The sequence below is a fragment of the Colius striatus genome, chromosome 3 (assembly GCF_028858725.1).
Source record: "Colius striatus isolate bColStr4 chromosome 3, bColStr4.1.hap1, whole genome shotgun sequence".
Classification (NCBI taxonomy): Eukaryota; Metazoa; Chordata; class Aves; order Coliiformes; family Coliidae; genus Colius; species Colius striatus.
The window spans coordinates 49,105,810-49,129,595 of NC_084761.1; the positions used below are offsets into that span (position 1 = coordinate 49,105,810).

General features: G+C 35.7%; 1 protein-coding gene across 2 annotated transcripts in view; it reads right to left on the reverse strand.

The window, feature by feature from the left end:
* The window catches only part of GRID2 (glutamate ionotropic receptor delta type subunit 2), a 737,077-nt gene that overhangs the window by 376,080 nt on the left and 337,211 nt on the right, over nucleotides 1-23,786 (reverse strand). The gene's annotated exons all lie outside the window — the stretch shown is intronic.

A 23,786-nucleotide genomic window follows, 5' to 3' on the forward strand; every position in this document is an offset into this window, starting at 1 on the left:
GAGAAGGAAACTCTCCAATGAATAAAGCTGTTTTATCTTACAGGCATCTCATAAAGTGTTTAAATAGAATTTAAAATAGAACCATAACTGTTTTAAAAATGGACATATAATGAGTTTAGGCTATAATTTTCCCACATGAATCCCAAATACATCAGAGAAGTATTGCATAAAGTATATAATGTGTCAGCTGTTTTTGTAGCTTTTACTAATCTATTTCTTAGCCTTTAGAGACCTTTGGTCATGAAGTATGCACTCTACCTTTGCCATAATGCCAGCTCTGTATGCCAAGCATTCGTACTATGGGAAGAAGAGATGATGCATGCAGAATTATTATGTGGCTCGATGAGCTTTGACACAAGGTATAAAAGTAATACACTGAGGGCTGAGTGGTGAATTTTAAGGCAAAGCCCAGAGAGTCTTGTCACCACATCAAGGAGAGCTCTGAGTAAATGTGGGTGAAAGGATGGTGGGGTGCACTGTTTGGAAGTCAGGCACTGGCCACTGGTAGTGATTGATCTAAAGTGATGCTCACCAGGTTTTACCTTTTGCTGACAGGATGATGCATGCTTTTGGGATGATTTAAGCGAAGAAGAACACTACCTACTGCTGCTGGACTCCTTCCCCCTCCCACTACCCCCCCCCCCAAAAAAAAAAAGAAAAAAAAAAGCAGTAACAGCTCTTCCTTAGGAGATTAGGAAGTGGACTGTATCTGGCTGGGATGGAATTAACATTTCTCATAGCAGCCAGTGCTGTGGGTTTGTGGAAAAAAGTGCTGATAAGAGACTGATGTTTCTATTATTTCTGAGCAGTGCTTGCACAGTTTCAAGGCTTTCTCTTTTTCCCATTCTGATTCTTGGTTAGTAGGCTGGGAACAGGAAAGAAGTTGGGAAGGGATTCAGTTGACCCAAATTGTACAAAAGAATATTCAATACTGTATGACATAGCCAGCAATAAAAACTCAAAGAAAGGTGGAGTTCAGGTTGTTTGTGGATGGTTTCCCAAGGAACTCGTGCTTAAATCCTTTCCAGAAAGTAGTTGGACAGCTGCTTGCCAATGGGAAGGAGTAAGTAAATTCCTTATTTTATTTTGCTTTTACACATAGCTTTTGTTTCACTTCATAAAATGCCATTATCCTGATTCCTTAGTCTTCTCACCTTCCTTCTGTTTTCTCCCTACCCTGTGACAGAAGGGAGTAAATAAGCACCTGGATGGGTGCTTGGCTGCTGGCTGGGCCAAACCACCTGAGGAACAATTTTTAATTTCTCACTATATAGCTTGAAGTTATAATCAGGAACAACTTATTTTCCCCACGATGACAATAAGAAATCTCTTATACACAAATACTGCAGCACAAATATTGCAACAGGGTGATAATGATAACATAAAAGCTCTTCCCTGTTCTGAAATTCTACACCACAAGGTGCACAGTTGCATTTGGGAAAATGTTTTTAGACCTTTATAAATATGTTTAACTTTTCTGACTGTCTTGTTTGACAGATATTTGACTACAACAGCCAGAGGCAGAGGAACAAAACACATGATTAGAAATTTTACTGTGGTTACATAGTATCTGAAACATGATACTGTGTTGATGCAACCTAAGGGCTCAGACTTCCAGTAATTTATCTGGAATGCTAATTAATGCTGAAAACATAGAAGCCAGTTTAACATTCCTCCTGGGTGGACTTCCTCAGAGGTAAGGATTACTATATCATCAGTCTAATATACTTATATTGTTTTTTCTCAAAAATATGGCATCTTCTCAAAAATAAATATCAGCTTGTTGAGCTTCTGAGAATCAGTTCAATTTTGCCTGCCGCTATTTTCATGGGATAGGGATATGGTGAAACACTGATTGGAACAATAGATCAATGTAGCAACCAGATGAAACCCAGTTGAAAACAACAGTTCTTACCTCCACAGTATCTGTGCATTGATCTTAAAATTTTAGATCCTGGATACAAATCTGGAGAGCATTTTAATTTCTAAATACAGCTGCCAGCAGATATCTGCCTGCCTTTGTATTGAAGACAGCTGGTGTGGCAAAGTTAATAACAAAGAAAAACCAGCAAAATTAACAGAATCCTCCATCATGATTGAGACTCAGATATTATTATTTTTAAGTACAGAGAAATCCAACAAGCTATAATTTTTATCTCTTATTGATCAACACCATCTTAATAAATCCTAGCTACGAAATTATGGATAGAAGAGACAAGGAAGACCATAATGCTATATACATTTAGCATTAGTCTAAAGAAAGAGCTGAAATATGTAAATTATGCTGCCATTTACACTAAATCTTTTGTCATTGTTCCTTCATTGAATATACGGGACAAAAGTGAGGAACTTCAGAAGGATAACATCTGAAGAATGGACAAGCTGACAAAAGATATTAGTGACGAGATGAAAGAGATCAGTCCAGCCCAATAATCCTCAACATCTGTGTAATAAATGAAGGAGAATGTGAAGGTTATGTTTAACATTACTTCTCCTAGTGTCTGAAGAACAACAGAAAAAAAAAAAAAGTAACCATTAAAGCAAGTTACCATAAACAGGTAAGTCTGAAAGTTAAACAACAGTCACTGCTGTTTTGAAAAGTGTGAGCCCGAGGCTACGTGAACAGCATCCATGTGAGGAAAGAGGTCTCTCTCTCTGGAAAGAGAAATTCTCATCTCTCCCAATAACAAGCCAAATGAGTGTTGCACATGCCTTGTTCAGAATCCTAGGTCATACCATGTTACCAGTCCATTAGTTGTAATGCCTGTCTGCTTAACAGGTTTTCCTGTGACTTAATGCATTCATGTTCTTAGCATCTGTGAAAGGGACTCAGATACTTTGGTGAATGCTGCATTTTAAAATCCTGAATAGATAAGCAATATGATTATTTAGCATTAGAACTCAGTAGTATCCAAGTGCTTTAGAGTTTAAAGGAATGTTTGCACATGAAGTAACCTGTATAAGCGTTAGATGCAATGCGTTAACTTAAAAAATTACTTCCAGAACACTCTGATCTGTAGCACCAATCAAATACTGCTATATCATCTTAAAGCTATCAGCTTTCATTTAATTGTTGTAGGAACCATCAAAAAAATCCCTGAGAGAAGTAGAATTGATATAAATAAGTATAGCTTTAGTGACTTCATGCTAGCTCAAATAAATAATTCAGGCCTACTGTTATTGTTGAAACTCATACTTGAAAACAAAATCTTTTTACATGTATGCTGTAACCAACAAGGACTAGAATACCACATATGGCAGATAGAACTGGGCTATAGTCAGGCCCCCCAAAATCCCTAGCAAACCTCACAATCCTACAAACATCTCAGAATACTAACGTTTTTGTTGTTTGGTTTGTCTTCAAACACATTTGAAATATGTTCGAGTTTACCACTAGTATTTCTATGGCAGCCCATAGAGAATGTTGTACTTTTTCTGAACATCCGCAGAATTCCCCTGGCTGTAAGCAATTCCTAGTGCTACATTAACCTTTTTTTTGTGAGGTAACTTACATTCACATATTAGGTCAGTTGCAGATAACTTTCATTATTGATTTTTTTCCTGTATATGTGCCAATACCTGAAGCACAAATACAAATTCCTAATTTGTAGAAATATATTTGCAATCTTTTCCTTGTTAGTTGGAGCTACCTTGATTCTGTCAACCTTGGCTAGGAATATTTTCCAGCTCGTTCAATGTCTGACTACTGTTTTACTATAGGAAAGAGGAAGAAGGAAATCTAGGATTTTTAAACAGTTGTGAACCCTTATTTGCTTCCATTCCAAAGGACTATTAGAATAATTTTAATTTAATATCTGAAAGAACCTATAGCACAAGCATTTAGATAAAATACAGTGGCATCTAGAGTGTCCAATGATCACATTTTCAAGCAGTTACTAAGATTTACCTTTGTGGCTGAACAATGCTTGGCAGAAGAATTCTTTTGCTCAGAAAAAAACCAGAATAACAGAGATTGTCTGGTTTTTTTTTTTTAAGACTAAAACCTATGCTTTGCCACACTGCGAACCCAAAATGCATTGCATAAACTGTATTATTGTTTCCCTAAAGGATTGGGTTTGTCACAATAGTAAGCATGTGCATAATCTGGATCCAAATCTCTTCTACTGGTGTAATCCTTTTTCTTAGATTTCTGAAAACACAAAGATCGACTATTACAGCACCAGTTTGTTGAGGAACTATCTGTGGTTGGAATGGTTTTAATATTTCTTAGTAATGGCTTTCAAGTACATAAGTAATACAACACCAAATGACAGAATTTTTTTAGACAATAAGAAGCAGAGAGGGTCACAGAGAGTAGTCACATGCTCATACAAGTTTGCTATTTAATTGTCTTCACTATAAGCTTTAAATCATAAATCAAAGCCTCTGTTTTCCACATGCTAACCATGAATCTACAAGTAAAATGATCAGAATGTATAAAAAGGTCTGTGTATAAGAAAAATGAATGGAAAAAAAAGTAAGTTAAGTTTGAAAATAACAGCTTTCCCTGGATCTCTGGACATATTATTTCTGTACTTTGCATTTCTATCCAACTCTACTTCTTATTTTATGACTGCTTTATTCAGAGAACTGGAAAATTATCTCACAAGAGTTTTTCACAATCACAATATTCATCACTATTCCTCCATAAATTTCTTTTAAAAGTGATTATTATACTTCCTTTTTCTGTTTTATTTATTTATTTTTTAAACTTCTCTCCAACTCTTACATATACTTTTTGTGAACAGTAATGTTCCATGGTAAACATAAAAAAAAATTAATCAGAAATTTATTATGTATATTAATTTTAGAGGAGTAAACATCATTGTATAATATATATTGTATTAGGAAGTACATACGGATAACAGAGAGAGAGGATGTAAGTCTTTAGATTTATCAGTCTGGATGTATATGTGGAGATTTAGCTGTGTCATGACCTCAAATCCCCCATGATACTTCAGTCCATAACACTAAGGATGTGGGTAGGTCTTTCACTCTTTTCAGCTCTTTCTGTTAATTTGTCATTCTCCAAGTCCCAGAGCTAAGAAACTCCCAGATTTTCTGTCTTCTATTCATATTTTATAAAAAAGTTAATTACAAGGCTTAGAAGTCAAAAAGCGGAACGAATCTTAGCTCATTTTAATATAAGGACATGAAAGATAATTATCTAATCTACAGCAAATTTAATGGCACGTTCAGCAAAAGGAGAAGTTTTAAACATATATTTGAAAGTAGACATTTGTTTGCCAAACACTAATTTCTGAAAATGCTCATTTGATGCAAATTAATTACCCCGGCTATACATTTTCAGTATTTGAAAAATACATTTACAATGAAGTAAAAATATATTTTAAAGTATGCATCAAAACCTTATTATCCTCTTTGCAACTAAGTAAACATACACCAACATAACATCCTTTTTCTTTATTCATAAACAGTTCTGATTTCTGTCATCTACTACACTGAGATACCACAGAGCCCTACTTTTTAAATAATCTTTCTAAATGTAACTTCAGATCTTCAAAGGTACTTAGATACATAATTCACTTTGATTTAAATGAGAACTAGGCAGTTAAACAATAAAATCTGCTTGAGTATGAAAAAAGAAATTGTCATATTTTTGGGAAAATATTATTTAAATGCTTAAACTATACCTCATGTAATTACAATCAAGCCAATAATATGTTATCACAACTATATAGGAAGAAATTTTCAGCTTTCTTTACTGAATCCAGTGGATTCCTCAAATGGTCACTGACACCAGGGGGTAAACTTTGGAGGTAAAGTGTCTCAGAGATTGCTTTAGGGAAGGTCTGGATAACAAAAAATGGCACTACTACATCACCTGTGAAGGTTTTCTTCTGTTCTTATGTGCCCTCACCTGAGATGTCTTCACCTTTCTCTCCTTTCCCAGCCACCTTTGTGTTACTCCTCCTGCCCTGGATTATGCCCATACTAGAATGTGGACAGTTCCCACATCAGCCAGCAGCAATTCCCAGTCATTGTGCAGAGGTTAAGACGTTCCAGGGGCCATTCCCAAGGGGTGTTTTTATTCAGTACTCTGATTTTTAGAGACAAAGTGAACTTACTGGAATACGTAATGCCTATTCATCTCACTTGACTCAGTGCCTGGAGACACAGTGTCAGTGTCCTTTACATCTTTGTCTCTGTTAACACTATTTCTTCCTGCCCTGCTTCTTATTTCTCTCATTAAATCTGCTTTTTCACATTCATGTCTTTCCAGTGTGGGAAAGGGAAAGGTAAAGGCCTGCTCCTGGGCTGCAACAGAAGAAGTAGGATAGGTAAATGGAAGAAGAGTTTAAAGAGGCGATCTGAGAAGTACTAGAGGCAAGATGAGCAGGCCTTTCTCTTCCTGCTGACACTGCCATTGTTGACCATGGTTTCCTTGGAAAAACTGCTCTTTGCTGCTGCATAGGACATGTGCATAGGATATGTGCAAAGGGTTAGCCAAAGATGACATTCGAGTTGGTCGCTTACTTGAAACATCCAAAGCTTATCTCCATTGGCTTCAGCAATATAGTCAATCTGCTGCTGTCTTTAGTGTTACTCTGTGTTTTGTCTGCTATTTGAAACACACCCTTGATAAAAAAAGACCTGGGTACTGCAGGAAGAAATAGCAACTTCAAATAGTATTTTTTTTTCCTTTCTGAAATGAGTACTGCTAATGAAATCACTTTAATTAGTCTCAAAGGAATTGTCAACATCTAAATGATATCATGAATGGAAGATACAAGAAAATATAAGAAAATTCAAAAGGCATATTTGCCATATTATATTTCAGCTACGTAAAAATGATGCCAGTAGAATGTGAACGTTTTAATGTATGATGAGTGAGGAAAACACTCATTTGAAAAGTTCCAAAATGCACATTAGCACTAATTAGTCTTCTGTAATAGGATAAAAGAGCCACATTTAAGGACAATTTAAGCTTATTTCATGATTCATTCTTTTATGGCATTTCTCCAAAGTGCCATTTCACCATTAAACTCTCAAGTTCAGTCAAATCAATACAAAGTAAATCTTTACTAAACAATGGAAGAAGTTATATTTCTTTCTTCTTGGTATACTAGTTATGTCCCTTAAAGTAAAAAATGACTAAAACTGCCCTATTGGAATCTGTGTAGGTATAGAAATATAATGTTAGGAATGCATTTCCATAAGTCAGTAATGCATAAGTCTCACTGGTTTCATTTAAACTTCAAAGAAAGCCTAAAATTACAGAAGATATTTGGATTTTATAAACCAGGAATAATACTTGTTCATGCAGTAAAATTCAGAACTGGATCTATGCAAACCTAAATAAGCCCATATGAAGAATCTGAAAAGATAAGACTTATGTTTTTTCAGTCCTCAATTATATGTGAAAACTGCTTGGGCTTCAGGTACACATTCACTTGTTAATGATGTAGGTCATCAGACTCCCTTGCCCACTGCTATACAGTGTGGAAAGTAGTACAAGGGGAAACATAGAAGAAATTTATAAAAAAAACCATGCAGCAGCAGTCACAGAAACACATAGATGAAGTCCACATGAGAAGAAGGGAGACCTGCCTTCGGACATCAGTTTGGTTTTTTTAATTTTATGGCTTAAGAGCTTATAAATGACATTTTGATAAGTGGTACTCATTCTAATATCAGAGTCCAAGTCCAACTACAACACTTTCCATATCAATTCTAAGTGCAGCCTCAAATGACTATGTATTATCATAGTCTTTTATATAAAATACATCAATTTTCAGAAAAAAATACTGTCTTAGAAAAATGTACTCAATGTTTATATACTGTTTGGGTTTTTAGGAAAAAAAATGCAACAGGACTGAGGTATGAAACAAACCTTCTCATTTTAATCTGAACCTACTCCCACAGAAATGCCTTTTTAAAAAGCAAATCTGGTAAGTCATGTATTTAAAATGTGCCTGAGCTATATAAATCCTTCAAAGACTTTGAGCAACAAAACATATACAATATTATATCATAGAAGCATTTGGGATTTTTTTCAAAAGATTCAGGGGAATATCTACCTAGATCTTCTGCTTAAGTATGCTAAAAGCACAGAAATATACATCAATGGTTGATGCAGCAATATACAAATCCCTTCCATTTGCATGTAAACTAGTGGGATTTGGATGTGCAAATGTCTTGAAAAAAATTCTTCTTGTTCTAAGTAGCTGTTGCATTTTCTGAAACAGAAAGTATGATGCTTTCATGTCTGGCTATATTCCAATTTGGGTAATTGCATCCTATCTGCATAAATTGCATTGGCAGTTTTCATTAGGCATAATATTAATTATTTTACTCTAGGAGGTCCTCCTCTGGCAGAGGGATTGGACTAGATGATCTTTCAAGGTCCCTTCCAACCCTTAAGAGTCTGTGATTCTGTGATTTCCAACCTTACATTGTTGAATATGCTATTAACAAGTAGCTTTTTGTGCTTCAGCTGCATGTTTATAGGGAAAGCCCACATGTTTATTGCTTCTTTTTAATGAATTCATTCCTCTCTGCTCCCCAAAAACAGCATTCTGGATTAAATTAAGAAGCAACTGTGAAATCAAGACTACATTGCAGTAAGTCTCTAATTTTGCACACACATACAACCTTTTTTAAGGTTGTAAAATCAACTTAGAAAATAATTTTTGTTGTTTTCAGACAATTATTGATGTAGTTATAAACTTTTGTGTATTTGGTTTGTTCTGTTTGGCATCTTTAGGCTTTTGCTTAGACTATGGCAAAAGAAATGTAAAATCAGAATGAAATTCCATCAGAATTTCATCTGAAACTAAATATTAAGAAAGTTTGGAAAACCTTAAAATAAATATTCCTCCTATGTAAAATACAACATGCAGCCCAAGTACCAATTCAGAATCAACCCTGTGCTGATGGACTGAAAATAAAGGCAGTAGGTCTGTGTCTCTCCTGAGAGATCTGTTTATTTTGATATGCCTCTGTAGATTTATGTTCATTTTTAAAATCATGCACCAAGCAGCTCTTATGTTTTTACAGTTATAGTACAGTTGATTTTGCCCATAGCTTGCAAGTAAGCACTTATGAAAGAATGGCTTTCAACTTTTCAAAGTCAATTAATTAAAAGTAATCAATTAGATGTGCATTAGCATCTCTTCTAAGGTATTTCTCAAGAATAAAAGACTGAGTGTATTTGCTTCATAAAAATTGTCTGTCATGATGTAAAAAAATTTCAGAAATTCTGGTAATAGGATTAGGAAGGCAGTTTGAAATTATTAATTATCTCCCTAGCTTTTTTGTTTTGTTTTGTGTTTTTATACTATATGGTCTCTGCAATGGAAGATAAAGTATTGACACACAAGTACTAGCCCCATTTTGCAGCACCAACAGCATAAATAAAAGTATAATTCAAGGATGGTACCCAGTTGCACATTCTTCACTGCCTTTGCTCTGCCTGAAGCAGAAGTTAGATAAGGTAAGGTAGTTTCATCTTCATTTATCCAAAGATCTCATTGACATTCCATAAGCTAGACTCTTGAAAGACATTTTTTAAAACATCAGCCTTGTTGAACTGAAGACAGGAACAAATGCTTTTTCCCATGGCTGCAGAGAGTTTTCAGACTATCTACCACAATTCTGTTGTAAATGGTTACCAGGAGGAGGATATTATCCTCTCTCTCTTCAAAATAATGATTACCCTAGAAAAATATTTTCATGCATGTTAATATATGAATCCAGTAAAGGATTTAGGAGAGACCAAGACAAAAGGAGGTGGGCTGCAAAGGACAAATTATCCAGCACAGTCAATAATCACATCTTCGGACAACAAGACTGAAAAAAAAGAAAAAGTACTCTAAATGAACATCCATCAGGCCCTGAATTTTTAATTTTTTTTTTCAGTAACTTTATAGGAACTAACATAATGACAATATTTCTTGGAAGATGTGTTATTGATAAAAGAGTTCCATAATTATATATCAATAAAGTAATTCCCAGAGGTGGAACTAACAGCAAGTGCACAATACGGATCCACACTGGCAAGACTGTGGTTGACCACTAATTTCTTGATGGATAATAGAAGAAATATCTTTTCTCTTAGTGGCATGAGATTACTGACACTACAATACCAAAAGTATTTCCTCATAGATGCACTTTATCTGACAGCCAAGATAGAAAAGGAAGCTGTAAATCCTCTAGACAAACTTTTATCTTTGCCAATAACTCTTGAAGATTTCTACAAGATGGAGATGACAGTGAAGAACGGCCATCATCATAGTTAAGGATTGCAATTACCTTTCTGGCAACACATCAAATATTCCTTGAAGTGATGAAGCTAGAGAACTGAAATGCACAGCCTTATAAAGACCAACTAAGATGTGTAAAGACCAGCAGAGAGATTAAGTGTTGCTGTCAAGGCTCTGTCCTGTGCTGTAAAACCAGATCAACAATGATACTTACAGTCAAAACCAGAAATCACTTTGTGTGATTTGAATTGGCTTTGTACACACATATGATTAAAACTAAAGAAAAAAAAAAAAAACCCCAGAAAAATATGCTTGCCTAGGGATGCTGTTTCATAGCTAGCAAGTCAGATGAGAACTAAAAATTGCAGTGAAATTAAAAACAAACACAAAAAATAACTTGGTTATCAACTATTTGCAGTGACATTTGACCTGCAAATTGTTTCTCCTAAACAGTTCCAAGGAGGTAATCTTTCCATTGGGACTTGCCTCTAAGGTGGTAATGAAAGAGGACAGCTCTCATATTCTAAAGGTTTGAAAATGCTTGAAAAGTGTTCAGTTTGGACTTTTAATTCTCTTAAACCAGTAGAGATATAGCATCCATAACTTCAGAGTTCCACTAAGTAATCAAAGAGGTATTCTAACAATGAAATATTCTATTTTTCTAAATCTTAAAACCAAATATAATAAACTTGTTCTACATTTAGGCTCTTGGTTTCCTAACTTTCTACTGGAAAGTAAAGTATTTTATCTTGTTTTAGTACAGCCAGTGCAATTCTCCATGACCTCTGCTGGACAGAGAAATCTGGAAGGCCAAGGTAATCCATTGAAAGTACTGATGAAATTTCTGTTGTTCATGAATTTTAGGTTTGTTTATTTTGTTTGTTTTGGTTTTTTTTCCCCAGTGAAACCCTTTAGAGCAAGCAGAGTTATGAATGTTACTCATCATCTTGTACAGGTGAGTCCACAAGTCTTGACTGCCTCACTGACTCTAAAAGGATGTGCATTTCCAACATTGCTCCAGTGGATGTCAGTGGAACCTACAATTTGTTTTATTGTATTTATTCTATTAAACAGTCCAACTCCCAGTTTTCCTATGATTTCCAAGCCATAGTCTTTTGAGGTTATAGTAAATGGCAGAACCATTGAAGTATTTTCACTTGCAACTCTGATAATGGTTTATGGTGGTCTGAATATTGTCTTTCAGAACCAGTCATAGTCTATTGATTCATAAAGCCAAGAACCACAGCTTTGAACAGAAAATGCTTTTACCATAGATACACATACTACTTTTAGGACTATATAGGTCCTTTACTGGTAATAAGAACTGAATGCTAGTGACCTACAGAGTGCCTAAAAGATTAATTACTTCCAACAGAAAATACCTCTACATAAGTGAGATCAAGGAGTAACACTACAACAAATAAATGTCTAGGAAATGTTTCAGGAGCAAAACTTGAAACAAAAATCCCTTCCTATTAAAGAAACTTCAGTGCAATGTGCATGGAAAACTTTATAATGAAGAAGTTATGATAAAAGCCTCTTAATGTTCACATGAACTCTTAAAGGAAATATGTTTCAAGGAGACACTTTTGTTTTCCGTGTCTACTTCACGTTCCTATCCTAAATTAATAAATTTCACTGTAATTCCTTGAGATTTCTCTATTTTGTGGCACAGTAGGCAATATTAAGAACTGCTTCATACTTCAGGACACAAAAAAGTTGTTTATTTTTACAAACTGTGAATAATGCACTTGTATCTCTTACGACATCCCTCCCATTTGTGTTTTATTTCTATTTAAACCTCTAAGGTATATTGTCTGCACTGTCAGTCTTACACTCTAGATTTGATATTTAGGGCGAAGTTAAAAATAAAAATTAAAAATTCTCTCAATATTGAAATGTGATTGTCTTGATGCAAATCCTCCTCTTCTTCTTCCAAGTCCTCACATGATCTGATTGACTGCTCTTGAAGGGTACTGCATTTGATAAAAGCAAGTATTCAACCATTTCAATGTGCTTTCTTTGACTCTTGTATGACTCTAGAAGAAATATCTTTCATCTTCAGAAGGTCATTTGTTTTAGGAAGTTTTCTTCACTAATTGTTTTACTTACATAAAACAGAACAAAGTTTTACTAATCCTAAGTAGATAGTAAACTGAAAGTTTCTCTGACTCTGTCTAAGCTGACAATACTTTTGAACCCTTAACATTTATCAATGCAACAAGTTTTCACTAGCTGACTGACTGAAATGCTTTGTATCCTACGTATAGTTATTATTTTAAAGACTGATGACATTATTTTATGTTTTTATTTGGCTGTAATAATCCTCTGTGACAGAAACATGTTGATTTCAAAGACAGCATCAATTCTTCATGTGCATTTAAGCTATTACTGCTTCCTGAAGTATACTGGGGATATTGCAAGATTGTTTGACAATTCTCAAGCAATATAAGAGCTTCATATATGCTTGGATTGTTTAAGCCCATGTGTGTCAGTTCCTACATTTCTGTCAGCTCTCTGTCGGTGTTCGAATAAGGGAGCAATGGCCATCTGCCTGTGCCAATGGCAGCAAAGGCAAGTGCTTCCCTACAACTGAATAAGAAACATCAGGACTTGACTGCATCTATACATCAATGTAGGAGGGAATGCCCTTCATGGATACAATTTCTTATCAATTGGGAAGAGTAAATAGCACTGACTCACTAAAGTGTTCTGGCTATCCCTCTAATCCACCTTAAAAATGGCATTATCCGGAAGACTGCCACAACAATGTTGCTGTCCCTGAAAGCCCAGGAATATTGCAGCCAATATCTCATATTTGACTGCATATGAGATATGCAGTCAAACCTCACCTCCTTGGTTATACAGCACTAAGATGGGGCTCTTCCTATTTTTAAATTACCACCCTGTTTCTGAGAGAAATTAAATTCTAACATATTCTGGCAAGAAAAAACAACCAGAGGAATATAGAAAGGAAAATACACTTAAACCCCACATTTTGTCTCATGCCTGCCACCATCAGATAAATAATGTTTACTAACCATATCAACATGTATACATTTACTACCTGCCACCATTATGGTGGTTTTGCCTGGGCCAGGCTTTTGGTAGAGGTAGGAGGTTACAGGAGTGGCTTCATTAAACAAAGATCTGCCAGGACAGGACTAATGCCAGTCAATTCTAAGATGGATCCTGCAGCTGATCCAGGCCTAGCCATTTAATGACTGAGGTAACACCTCCGTGAATAACATATTGGAGGATGAGAAGAAATTGTTGCACAGTTGCTAAACTGCAGAAGCAACAGGGAGTGAGAATGTGAAAACATCTCTGCAGGCACCAAGGGCGGCGGAGAAGGAGGGGGAGGAGGATGCTTAGGCCCTGAAAGAAAGACTCCCCTGTGACCTGTGGTGAGGACCATGGTGAGGCAGCTGTGCCCCTGCAGTCCATTGAGGACCACTGGGAAGCAGAGATCCACTCACAGTCAGTGGAGGACCCAACACCGGAGTTGATGGATGCCTGAAGGAGGCTGTGACTCCACAGGAGGCTCAAGTTGGAGCAAGTTCCTGGCAGGATCTGGGAGCCAGTGGGGAGCTCCATGCCTGAGCAGGTTTGCTGTCAGGACTTGTGATCCTGTGAGGGACTCAGGCTGGAGCAGTCAGTACCTGAAGGACTGTTCTCCTGGTGGGTGACTCACATTGGGGCAGAGTGTGAAGAGCTGCCCCCATGGGAGGCCCCATGCTGGAGCAGTTCATGAGGAACTGTAGCCCATGGGAAGGACCCATGACAGAGAAGTTTGTGAGGGACTGTCTCCCATGGGGAGGGACCCCACAGTGTAGCAGTGGGAAGTGTGAGGAGACCTCCCCCTGAGAAGAAGCAATGGCAAAGTCCATCTGTAACGAACTGACCACAACCTCATCCTCTGCACCACTGGGAGGGGAAAGAAGGAGAGTCCTGGAGGAGGGTAGGGTTGGGGGTAGGTGCTTTAAGATTCAGTTTTATTTCTCATCTCCCTGCTCTTATTGTTCATTTAATAAATCAAACCTTTTTCTCCCCAACTTGAGTCTGTTTTGCCTGTGACACTATTTGCTGAGCAATCTCCCTGTCCTTATTTCAATACACAAACCACTTAATATATTTTTCTCTCTCTTGTTCAGTTTATGAAGGGGAGTGATTTTATGATTTGGTGGGCACCTGGCATCCAGCCAAGGCTAAACCACCACACACCATATAAGCTGAGAAGCAGAGACTGACACATACAAGTAGCCATACAAGCAATGACAAAGACAGAACAAAATATTTTTCAACATAAAATATTGAGAGCTTTATGCACTCAATACACTACAGTTCCATTTAATTTCAAGAGTTCTATTAACTGTACATCACTTATAGTCCTTGATCTGTGAAGGGGGATAATAGATGTCAAGTCATTGTGCTAGTAGCTACTCATTCAATTTATATTTTCAAAATAAAAATGATACAGGACTCAAAAATCCTTACGAGCACACTGAAAGCATCATCACAAAGCCATCTGTTTTAGGCCATGTAGAGCTCAGTAACAAAATAAATGTTGCATTTCTTTTTCAGATCTAGGCTTATTGATTATTTTATCTCCCATGCTGCAGCGTATGCCAGAAGGCCCTGCTCTGGAGGCAAGTTGCAATGAAGAAAGACAAGAATTTTATTAGCACTAGAAGATGTGTAGCTCTGCTTTGGGAAAAATTACACAGCTCTCCAATGACAAAAAATAATGTCAATGAACGAGGCCTGACAAAAAGCAGAAAAAAGCCTGCCATAAAATTGATAAAGTCTGAAAAAGATCTCAAATATAAGTATAACGACATTTCATTATTATGTCTCTGTTGTTGTTGTGGAGAGCAGGTGAGTCCTTGACGTATTCTCTGCCATGCCAATCACTATTCTGCTAATCAAATTAGAGATGAATCACCCATGGGATCTGCAGAACAGTATAATACAGTTCGTTTTGAGAGAAAAGCTCCTTTTGACCAAGCAATATCTCCAGTAATGACATTACTGCCGATTTTATTACCTGCTAACAGCACCTCAAGAATTCATTGCCTTTCTATTTCTGTGTTTTTTCATAGGTGGAAATGGCACATGGAAACATTGAATCCTCACTGAGTGGGTGCTGTTTACAGCCTCTGATCTTTAAGAAGAAATGGCAGAGTCTCTCTCTGCTTGACATATTTTCCAATTGAAGAAAATAATTTAGGGATGTTTTGTCCTGCTGTTTTCTACCGACAGGAAGATGTCTTCAACAGGCATAGCTGGGAACCGCAAAGGGACTAATAACTGCTGCAATCCATTTGGACGTGCAGTCACTCCATTGCCATCACAATTTGTGAAAGGATGTCAGTGTTGTCTCAGGTGGGAAAGAAAAGGTATTTAGGCAAGTGGGTGTATGCCCCTCATCCCCAGGCAAAAGTGAAAATAAGCTGCTGCTCCTGTCAGTTGTGTAAGTGTGAGAGTTGGACATCAGCCGTATTTTTAAGAAACCTTGATAAGCAGCAAACACAGCTGTACAAAATCAAATTGGTCCGTAAGCTATCTTTTTCAAAATCTTACTTGGCTCCCTTCTGAACTAATTTACTGAATGCTGACATAGAACATTCAGTCTGTTTTTCACCTACTCTCTGCATAGAGAAAAGGATTCCATTTTTTATGAGTAAATTTCTTCTCCCTCAACAAATTCTTAGATATCTTGGTGGTTTAAATTACTTATCTATAATAATAGCATATCAACATCAATCCTGTTTCCTCTCTACCAGGTTTTTATACACCTTGATGATAACCCTTCCTTATTCTTGTCCCCTTAGAGCTTGGCAGATCAAATTTGGGTAATCTTTCACATTTTGCAGATCCTAAATTAGAGATCCCTCTACTGCATCCTAATCTCAGGAATATCCTTTTTATGATAAGGTCACTGGAAGTGTACAAATTACTCCAAATCCAATTTTGTTGTTTTTACAATTTGTGCCAAAATAATTTGTAATTACCCCTACCATTCTATGATTCTATGATTCTATGATAATTGTCTATTTAGAACTCCATACTGAGACTTTCCTCTTTTTTTTTCTGCTGCTAGGTAGTATTCTACACAGACTATATTACTTACAAACAATTTTCCTAAGTTAAAGTTTCTATTTCCTGTTTCCTGTTGTAGGGTCTATATTCTTTTGGGTCTCAGATTCATTGCCCTTTAACTTTTATGTCTCTAACACATTAATATAATCCAGTATTGCTTTCTACTGGCATAGTAAGTAATACTGGATTATTGTAATGAATTACAGTGTATTTAGTGATACTACACAAAGTCTGAGTTATCAGCATCAGCCAAAATTTGATCTCAGTGGCACAATTTTTTTGTAAGATGTCCTTCTTCAAGGTCATTTACATGTGAAGTAAACATAATCATTTCTAGAAATGTTTGGTGCTGCCTGGAAATTCAGCCAAAATTTTCTGGCATTTAGTCATTAAAAGAAACAACAATCAAACTCTACATTTTAAAGCACTTGTAATGTTCCCATTTGTATAGCTTGATTTCACTATTTTATAGCAATACATTTAGTTTTATAGTAACAAACATTTTCTTGAAATTTAGCTGATGAATACCTTATGATATAGTCCTGTAATATAACAGCAGGGCTCTGTAGAGGGGCAAAAAAGATTTTTCAGAGACCAGAATGGAACGATTAAATTATGATAAACCTTCTACAGATTCTTTTTATGATTGTCTAGCGTCTGAACAGGATGGATTTAATTCTCTCTTAAATTCTACATAACAGTTAAAATATTCAGGTTGATGTATGAAGCATACTTTGAATTATAAGTGAAATGTCTTGCCATTCATTGACAATTATGCCTTTAATAGGTTCTGACTATTGTAAAAGCTTTCTGGCTTGTCAATGAAGGTATGCAAGAACTGATCTCTACAGGAAGATTAATGAATTCAGAAAAATCTCAGTGAAATCTGCCTTTAGGATCTATAAATAATTTTTGTGCACAATTTCATGTGAATCACTTGGACTGGGGGCAGAGTGGATAACTCAAAGAAAATGCATATTATTCATCTCTTTAAGAAAATATTTGCAAGCAGATCACAGTTTCTCTGAATGTATTCATTACTACACAGACTGTAGTAAGCACAAAGTCTTCTATTAATTTTAGTGGGCTCTGGATTAGATGCTATTTAATTTTCTCTAAATACATTTTAAGTAGGATTTTACTTGCTTAGAAAGAAATGTCTATACAAAGCTAATTTACTGAGTACCAAGTATTTGTTGCTTGGTTTATCTGAGTATCACATTGCTGCTCATTTCACCATGAATGACATGACACCATTGTTTCTCATTGAAGGAACACAACTCTAATCCTAATTAAAGACAGCATGTAAAGGTACTGGGATATTTTACTCTTTCTAGAGAAGCTTTGAGATGAATTAGATTAGGATGTTTCACAAAACTCCTACACCAAGTCATCACTGCTTATTCCCAGAAAAAAACAGATTATCAATATGTATGAGGTATCCTTGCTTGAGTGAATAGAAGAATATTAATATCATGATAATTTTTAAATTTGGTGATGTTTTCAGATTCCTGGAAAAATCTTTGATTGTGCCTGTGATAAAGCGTACCTTCATCCCTGTATATTTTTTAAAGGAAGCAGTTTAAAATTCCAGTCTAAGAGAACAGCTGTCTATATTAGCAACCTGGGAACACATACATAGGATTCACTCACCACCACAAAGGATATACAATACAACTTACTTCTCACTTACATTAGTTCAGAATCAGAAAACTTCAGTGAGAAAGTACTTAACAACTCAGTAAAACAATTCTCTCTATGTTTCCTGGGCAAATGAGCAGAGATGGGAGTAAGAATGGTATCAAGTTATATAAATAAATGCAGTCTCGGCTATCCCATTCAAAACTGTAAATTGGTCATTCACTAAATAATTTATAAGATCATGTATTTTACTAACTACATTGTGTTTCTTAAACATTCAGGAAATCTTTCTTTAATTTAGCTTTTAAGCTATTTGCTCATTCTTTGTTATTCTCCTATACATCAAATGCCTTTATAGATGTCAGAATTACCAAGAGTTGCTGATGTTGATTTTATCTCCTTTGTAATTGTGTCACATTTTATTTTCTAGCAGGATATTTTTAATCTTTACATCTTAAAGTTCTTTTCCACTCATCAGTAATGATTTTTGATATATATATGACAGATAACCAATACTCCTGAAACACAGGGAATGCAAACAAAACTGTGTAATGCTTCCTGAGTCACCAAAACTCAAACCTCAAAGCACCTACAAAGAATCAAAACTCTTTATCTTATTACTCATCTACCAAAGTTGTATATTTGGTTCACTTGAAGTTTTCTGTAGAGTTGAAAGAAAACTATGCAGAGACTTTCAGCTAGCCAAAGCTCAGTACCAGGATTTACTGAAGTAGAGTGTACGATCGAAGTAGCTTTTCACAGAATTACAGAATCTTAAGAGTTGGAAGGGACTTTGAAAGATCATCTAGTCCAACTCCCTGCCAGAGCAGGGCCACCTAGAGTAGGTCACACAGGAACTTGTCCATGTGGGTTTTGAATGACTCCAGAGAAGGAGACTCCACAATGCATCTGAGCAGCTTTTGTTAATTTTATTTCCATAATCACACCATCAGAGAACCATAGCTAATGTCCACTTGTATTTATAACTAAAGACTATATTTCCTATTGGAAGTCAGTAACAACAGTAAGGGAAAGCATTGCTAAATGGATGTGGTTTGGTTTTCCTCCAAAGCAGCTGTTCAGCCATATTTCATAGCTAGGTGGACAAGATACAGTGCTTTGCAGTTTGGTCAGCAGCAGGAAGTGCTTGAGTTTATGATTTATCTGGAATAACACTACAGATATTTAACCATAAAATTATCAAATGATTCAGAATTGTGCAAGATTCAAGTGCCTGCATGGATAATTACATACACTTTTATGTCACAGGAATAAAACTGGGTAAATGTACACATGGGAACAATGACGGGAAAGTGAGAGAACAAATGAAACCCTCTGGAGATTTTGCTTTTGCTGTATGTATGAGGAGAGAGCACATGCAAAAAGTTATAATGGCAAAAGAAAGCCAAGAGTCAGGTAAACAGACCAAACAAATTATGTTTCAAATTTAGAAACTCCTACTGCATTTTGTAGATTTTTTTAAAATGCATGTTTTAAAGAGTGTAAAAAGCACACTCCTACTGAGCCTGTGTTTTTCATGAATGATTGCTCTACCCCACGTGAAACTGAGTATGCTGATCTATCCTGGCTCTCTGACTGTGGTAGTAGGAAAAAGTATTTGAGAGTAGATATCTGCATCCCATCCATTCCCACTTTTCCTTCCCAGGAAACCCCAGTCTCTCAGGAACTTCCAATGGAAAAGGCTTCCCTACTCCTTCTTTGCAATGTCTACTATGAATCCTCTGTGAACCTCCCTTTGTTGCCTATCTGCATTTTCTGTTCTGTCAACAAATTTCAGAAGTTCAATACCACTGTTAAAGAAAACAGACAAAAAAGGTATATTTTCTTCTTCATTTCAAATGGATTTCCCACATCTTTGGTGCATGTAGCTCTGTTTTACTTTATGATTTTGTTCATCTCAGTCATATCCTCAAAATTTTCTTCTTTTTTTACTTACCCTTTGTTAGCTTATTTCTTATGCCAAGATGACTGTTACTTCGCTCTTCTACAGTTACTGACTACCTTGCCACATTCCACCTACCATAGTCCTAGCCTGAGAAAGTGCATGTATCAGCAAAATAGAAAATACCATGATCTGAGACTTTTGCTGGAAGAAGGGTTTTAATTTTCTGTAAAGTCAGAACAGAACTGCTCTGAAATATCAGATCTTTTTCTGATACCTTGGAAGATTGGACACACAGCTTCATGGAGCAAATAAGAGTAATTCTGCCGTCATAAAATGAAACATTTAAAAGTGAAATAAGTAGAATCACATTTTCAAGAAATAATTGTAATCCCTTGAGTAACTCCAAATAATCAAGAGCTTTGTGCATTTCTCATGCATTTAAAAAGAGGAAAAAAGTCAGATCTTAGTAATCTTGGTGAAGCTGAAGGCTACAGAGAATAACTTAGTGAATTGTATTATTAGTGGCAATGTTGATAAACGCATTCAAATATTTCCTCATTTTTGTTGTCTCTATAGATTTCCCATTGCTATAGAAGAAGAATAAGCAGACATCATATCTGGAGAAAACAAAGATTATGAAAGATACCTAGAGTGGATCATTATAACATAACAATGACAGGTTGTCTGAGACATAGATATAGTAATGTGATAATACTTGAAATACTAACATCTCAGGATTAATTTGGTATTTATAGAATATGGCACAAGGCTTGATCTCAGGACACCTTTTCAAGACCTTAGTACTTCAACACAAGCTATTTAATAAATAAAAAATAAAAATGAATGCTAATTCTGTACAATTTTCAAAGTAAAGAACTGTGGGACAGATATCCACCCCAAATTTACGTGCTTGTCCTGATAAAAATCAATGGATCCATGTAAATCTCAGCCTAAGTTTTATACTATAGCAGTTTACCAAATATATTTTTTTAAAGTAAATGGTTATGTTTAATTGGTTTCTAAAGTCCATGCAAAATATTTCTGTAGTCAGTTTCCCATTTTGTGAATCGAAATAAAGAAACACAAAAGTGGTAATTTGAAAGAACTTTTTTGCAGGTTGTCAAAACTGGATGCAATTTTCCTTAATTAAATCTATTTATTAAATTATTCACTTTTAATTAGTTACAGATTTCAGATAACCTTTCTCATCAATGTTGAAAGCACCCAAACCATGACACTCATATATATGTTCCTTAATAAAAAACTTATGACATCTCATAACAGGAAAGATTTTCTTTTCCTCTCCTTTTCATCTCTAAAAAAGAATAAAAATTCATTGGTCCTTCCAATTCAATTTGATGACTTCTGAAGGTAACCACACAATTGACACAATACTTACACAGAGGAGCTCATGCTGTTGATTTTTCTCTGCTTATCCTCCACACAGTCTTGGATGTCACTTAACAAAACGCCCACTATATCTCTGTTAGCTAAGGGTGATATTAAATAAATTAATATGACAGACACTTTCCATAAGTAAATAGCTGAAATTCCTGAAGGCTCTAGTATGAGATACAATTCTGTATCTACACAAGAAGAAATGGTTTGTTCCATGCCAAGAATAAAACCAAAAGACTCTTAAAAGATAATTTTAAACTAGAGACAAACCTCCAAAATTAAAAAAATCATACAGAAGTCTTTAGCTCAGATTTTTCTCATAAGGACAGAAGGTCTTTTTACTTGTGCATTTTGCCACAAATAAGAAGTGAATGGTTCTAAATATATAGCATTATTATAGACCGAAATACCTTCATCACGACTAGTCATGACACAGCAGATCTGAAAAACCAATCCATAAATTCACTTGAATAGTTGGAAAGAGATATAAAAGAATACAAATAGGATAAAGGTAAATTCTTTCATGAATCTTCATTAAGAATTACAGAAACCTGACCTGTTTACCACACTGGAGCATCACAGAAAAATGAAGGATTGAACAATGAAAACAAACAGATGCCCCCACATCCAAAATCTAGACTGTAAAGCTGAGATATTTTAATATAATTTTTAACAAAAGAACACTGGTTTCTGCCACCATTCCACCCCTCACCACCAGGCTCAGCTGGAACTCAATTAAAGTTGAATATATGCTTTTTCAATACCCACAAGTCTGACCCCAGGCAGACATTTCAAAGCACTAATTTTCATGTTTGATGTATTTCTACTTCAGTTTCAAGTTTCAAAATACACTAAATAACACACCCTCTTTTAAAGTTGTTTTTTGTTTTTCAAATGCATTTGTTCCTTTTAGCAAAATTGGTAATCCACGGAAGAAAAAGAAGAAATGTGAAAGGAGAAAGAGAAAAGGGACCCTCTGGCTTTAATGTTCAGGAATGAAATGGCTGAGACCTGCAACTGTAGTCTGCTTTCCTGAATCATCACTTCTCACCAACTACATTTTTATGGGAATATAGATGGTTGTTGCACAGCTGGTTTTTAATGCCTTTCAGTGCATGACAATCTAAGTTGATCAAAGTACTACAAGAAGGTAGGATTTTAGTCAGGAAGACAATCCCATATCAGCATTCATTTAGCTAACATAAGGACAACAGCAAAGCCAGAGCTGTGGCCTTCACTGTATCCATCAACTTGACAGGTACTTCAGGCTACAGAATTTCAGTGGTCCAGCTCCCTTGGCAGGTTAACAGAATGACCACATAAATCTATATGAGATAATCATAAATTAATTTACTAGCTAGACACATCCTCCAAATTGAAAAAAATCTGCAGAACAAAGGGATATCTTTGCCTCAGATATGCATTATCTTTCCAAATGTTGTAAAACGAGCTAAATGAGCCCGGAACTAGTGACAAGTGCATGATCCTTTACCTAGAAAATTTTGGAGTTTGAAATTGGATGATTGTGTAAAGGGAAACTTTTTTCAAACGTCATATACGTGATGCACTTCCTTTCCTTCCTTCTTGAGGAATCAAAACTTATGTTTTTAACAATTCAAGCCAGTTATTACGTTCACTAGCTTACCTTTCAGATCTCTGCTTTCAAATTTAAGTAAAGACTCAATAGATCTCTGCAGACCAGACAGTCTAAAACTACTTATAATAGCAAAATAAAAACAAGTGACTTTTCTTCATATAAAGGTATTTTTTGGCAATGAAATATATGTCTGGGGTTATTATCCCAAGCGTAGAACTACACTAGTGCAGCTGTAGCTGTTCCTCTGGTCAGCATGAAACTTGTTGCCAAAATTTTGTTTAAGATGCATGTCACTGTAGGATGCCATCTTTATACAATATTTTTCAGAGCACAACAACATGTCCTGACTGCTTGGTGTGATGAACAGAATGTCACTAGGTCATTTTCTAGCAATTAAAGTGTTTTCATAGAACAAAAGCTTGTAGACCAAACCAATCCTTTGATAGTACATATGAAAAATGCTCTAAGTTCATTAATGTGAAACTGTACACTGCTTTTCTGGATGTAAACAAGATATTTGACATCTAAAGTGTCCTTAAAGTAGAGGGATAATGGAAACAGGCCAAGTGTCTCTTCAGATCTTTAATTTTTTCTTCTGTTTTTGGTAGTCTCAAAGAATAAATTGAAAATAATCTTGTATGAACAATACATTTCAGTCAGTACCTGGTTTAATTTTATTATATAGACAAACAGTAAGATGCAGCTATAACTTAGAAGCAAAGTTCACGTGTATGCTCACATGTAAATCAAGCTTCACTAAACTCCCACGTACTAATGACTAATAAAATCATGAAACAGGAGTAGTAACACTTCTAATACAAAAAAACTTAGCCAGGGCTATGCATTAAAATATTTCACATGTGACATCACCTCTTCACACCCAAATTTAAATGAATTTGCCATTGTCTCATAATAA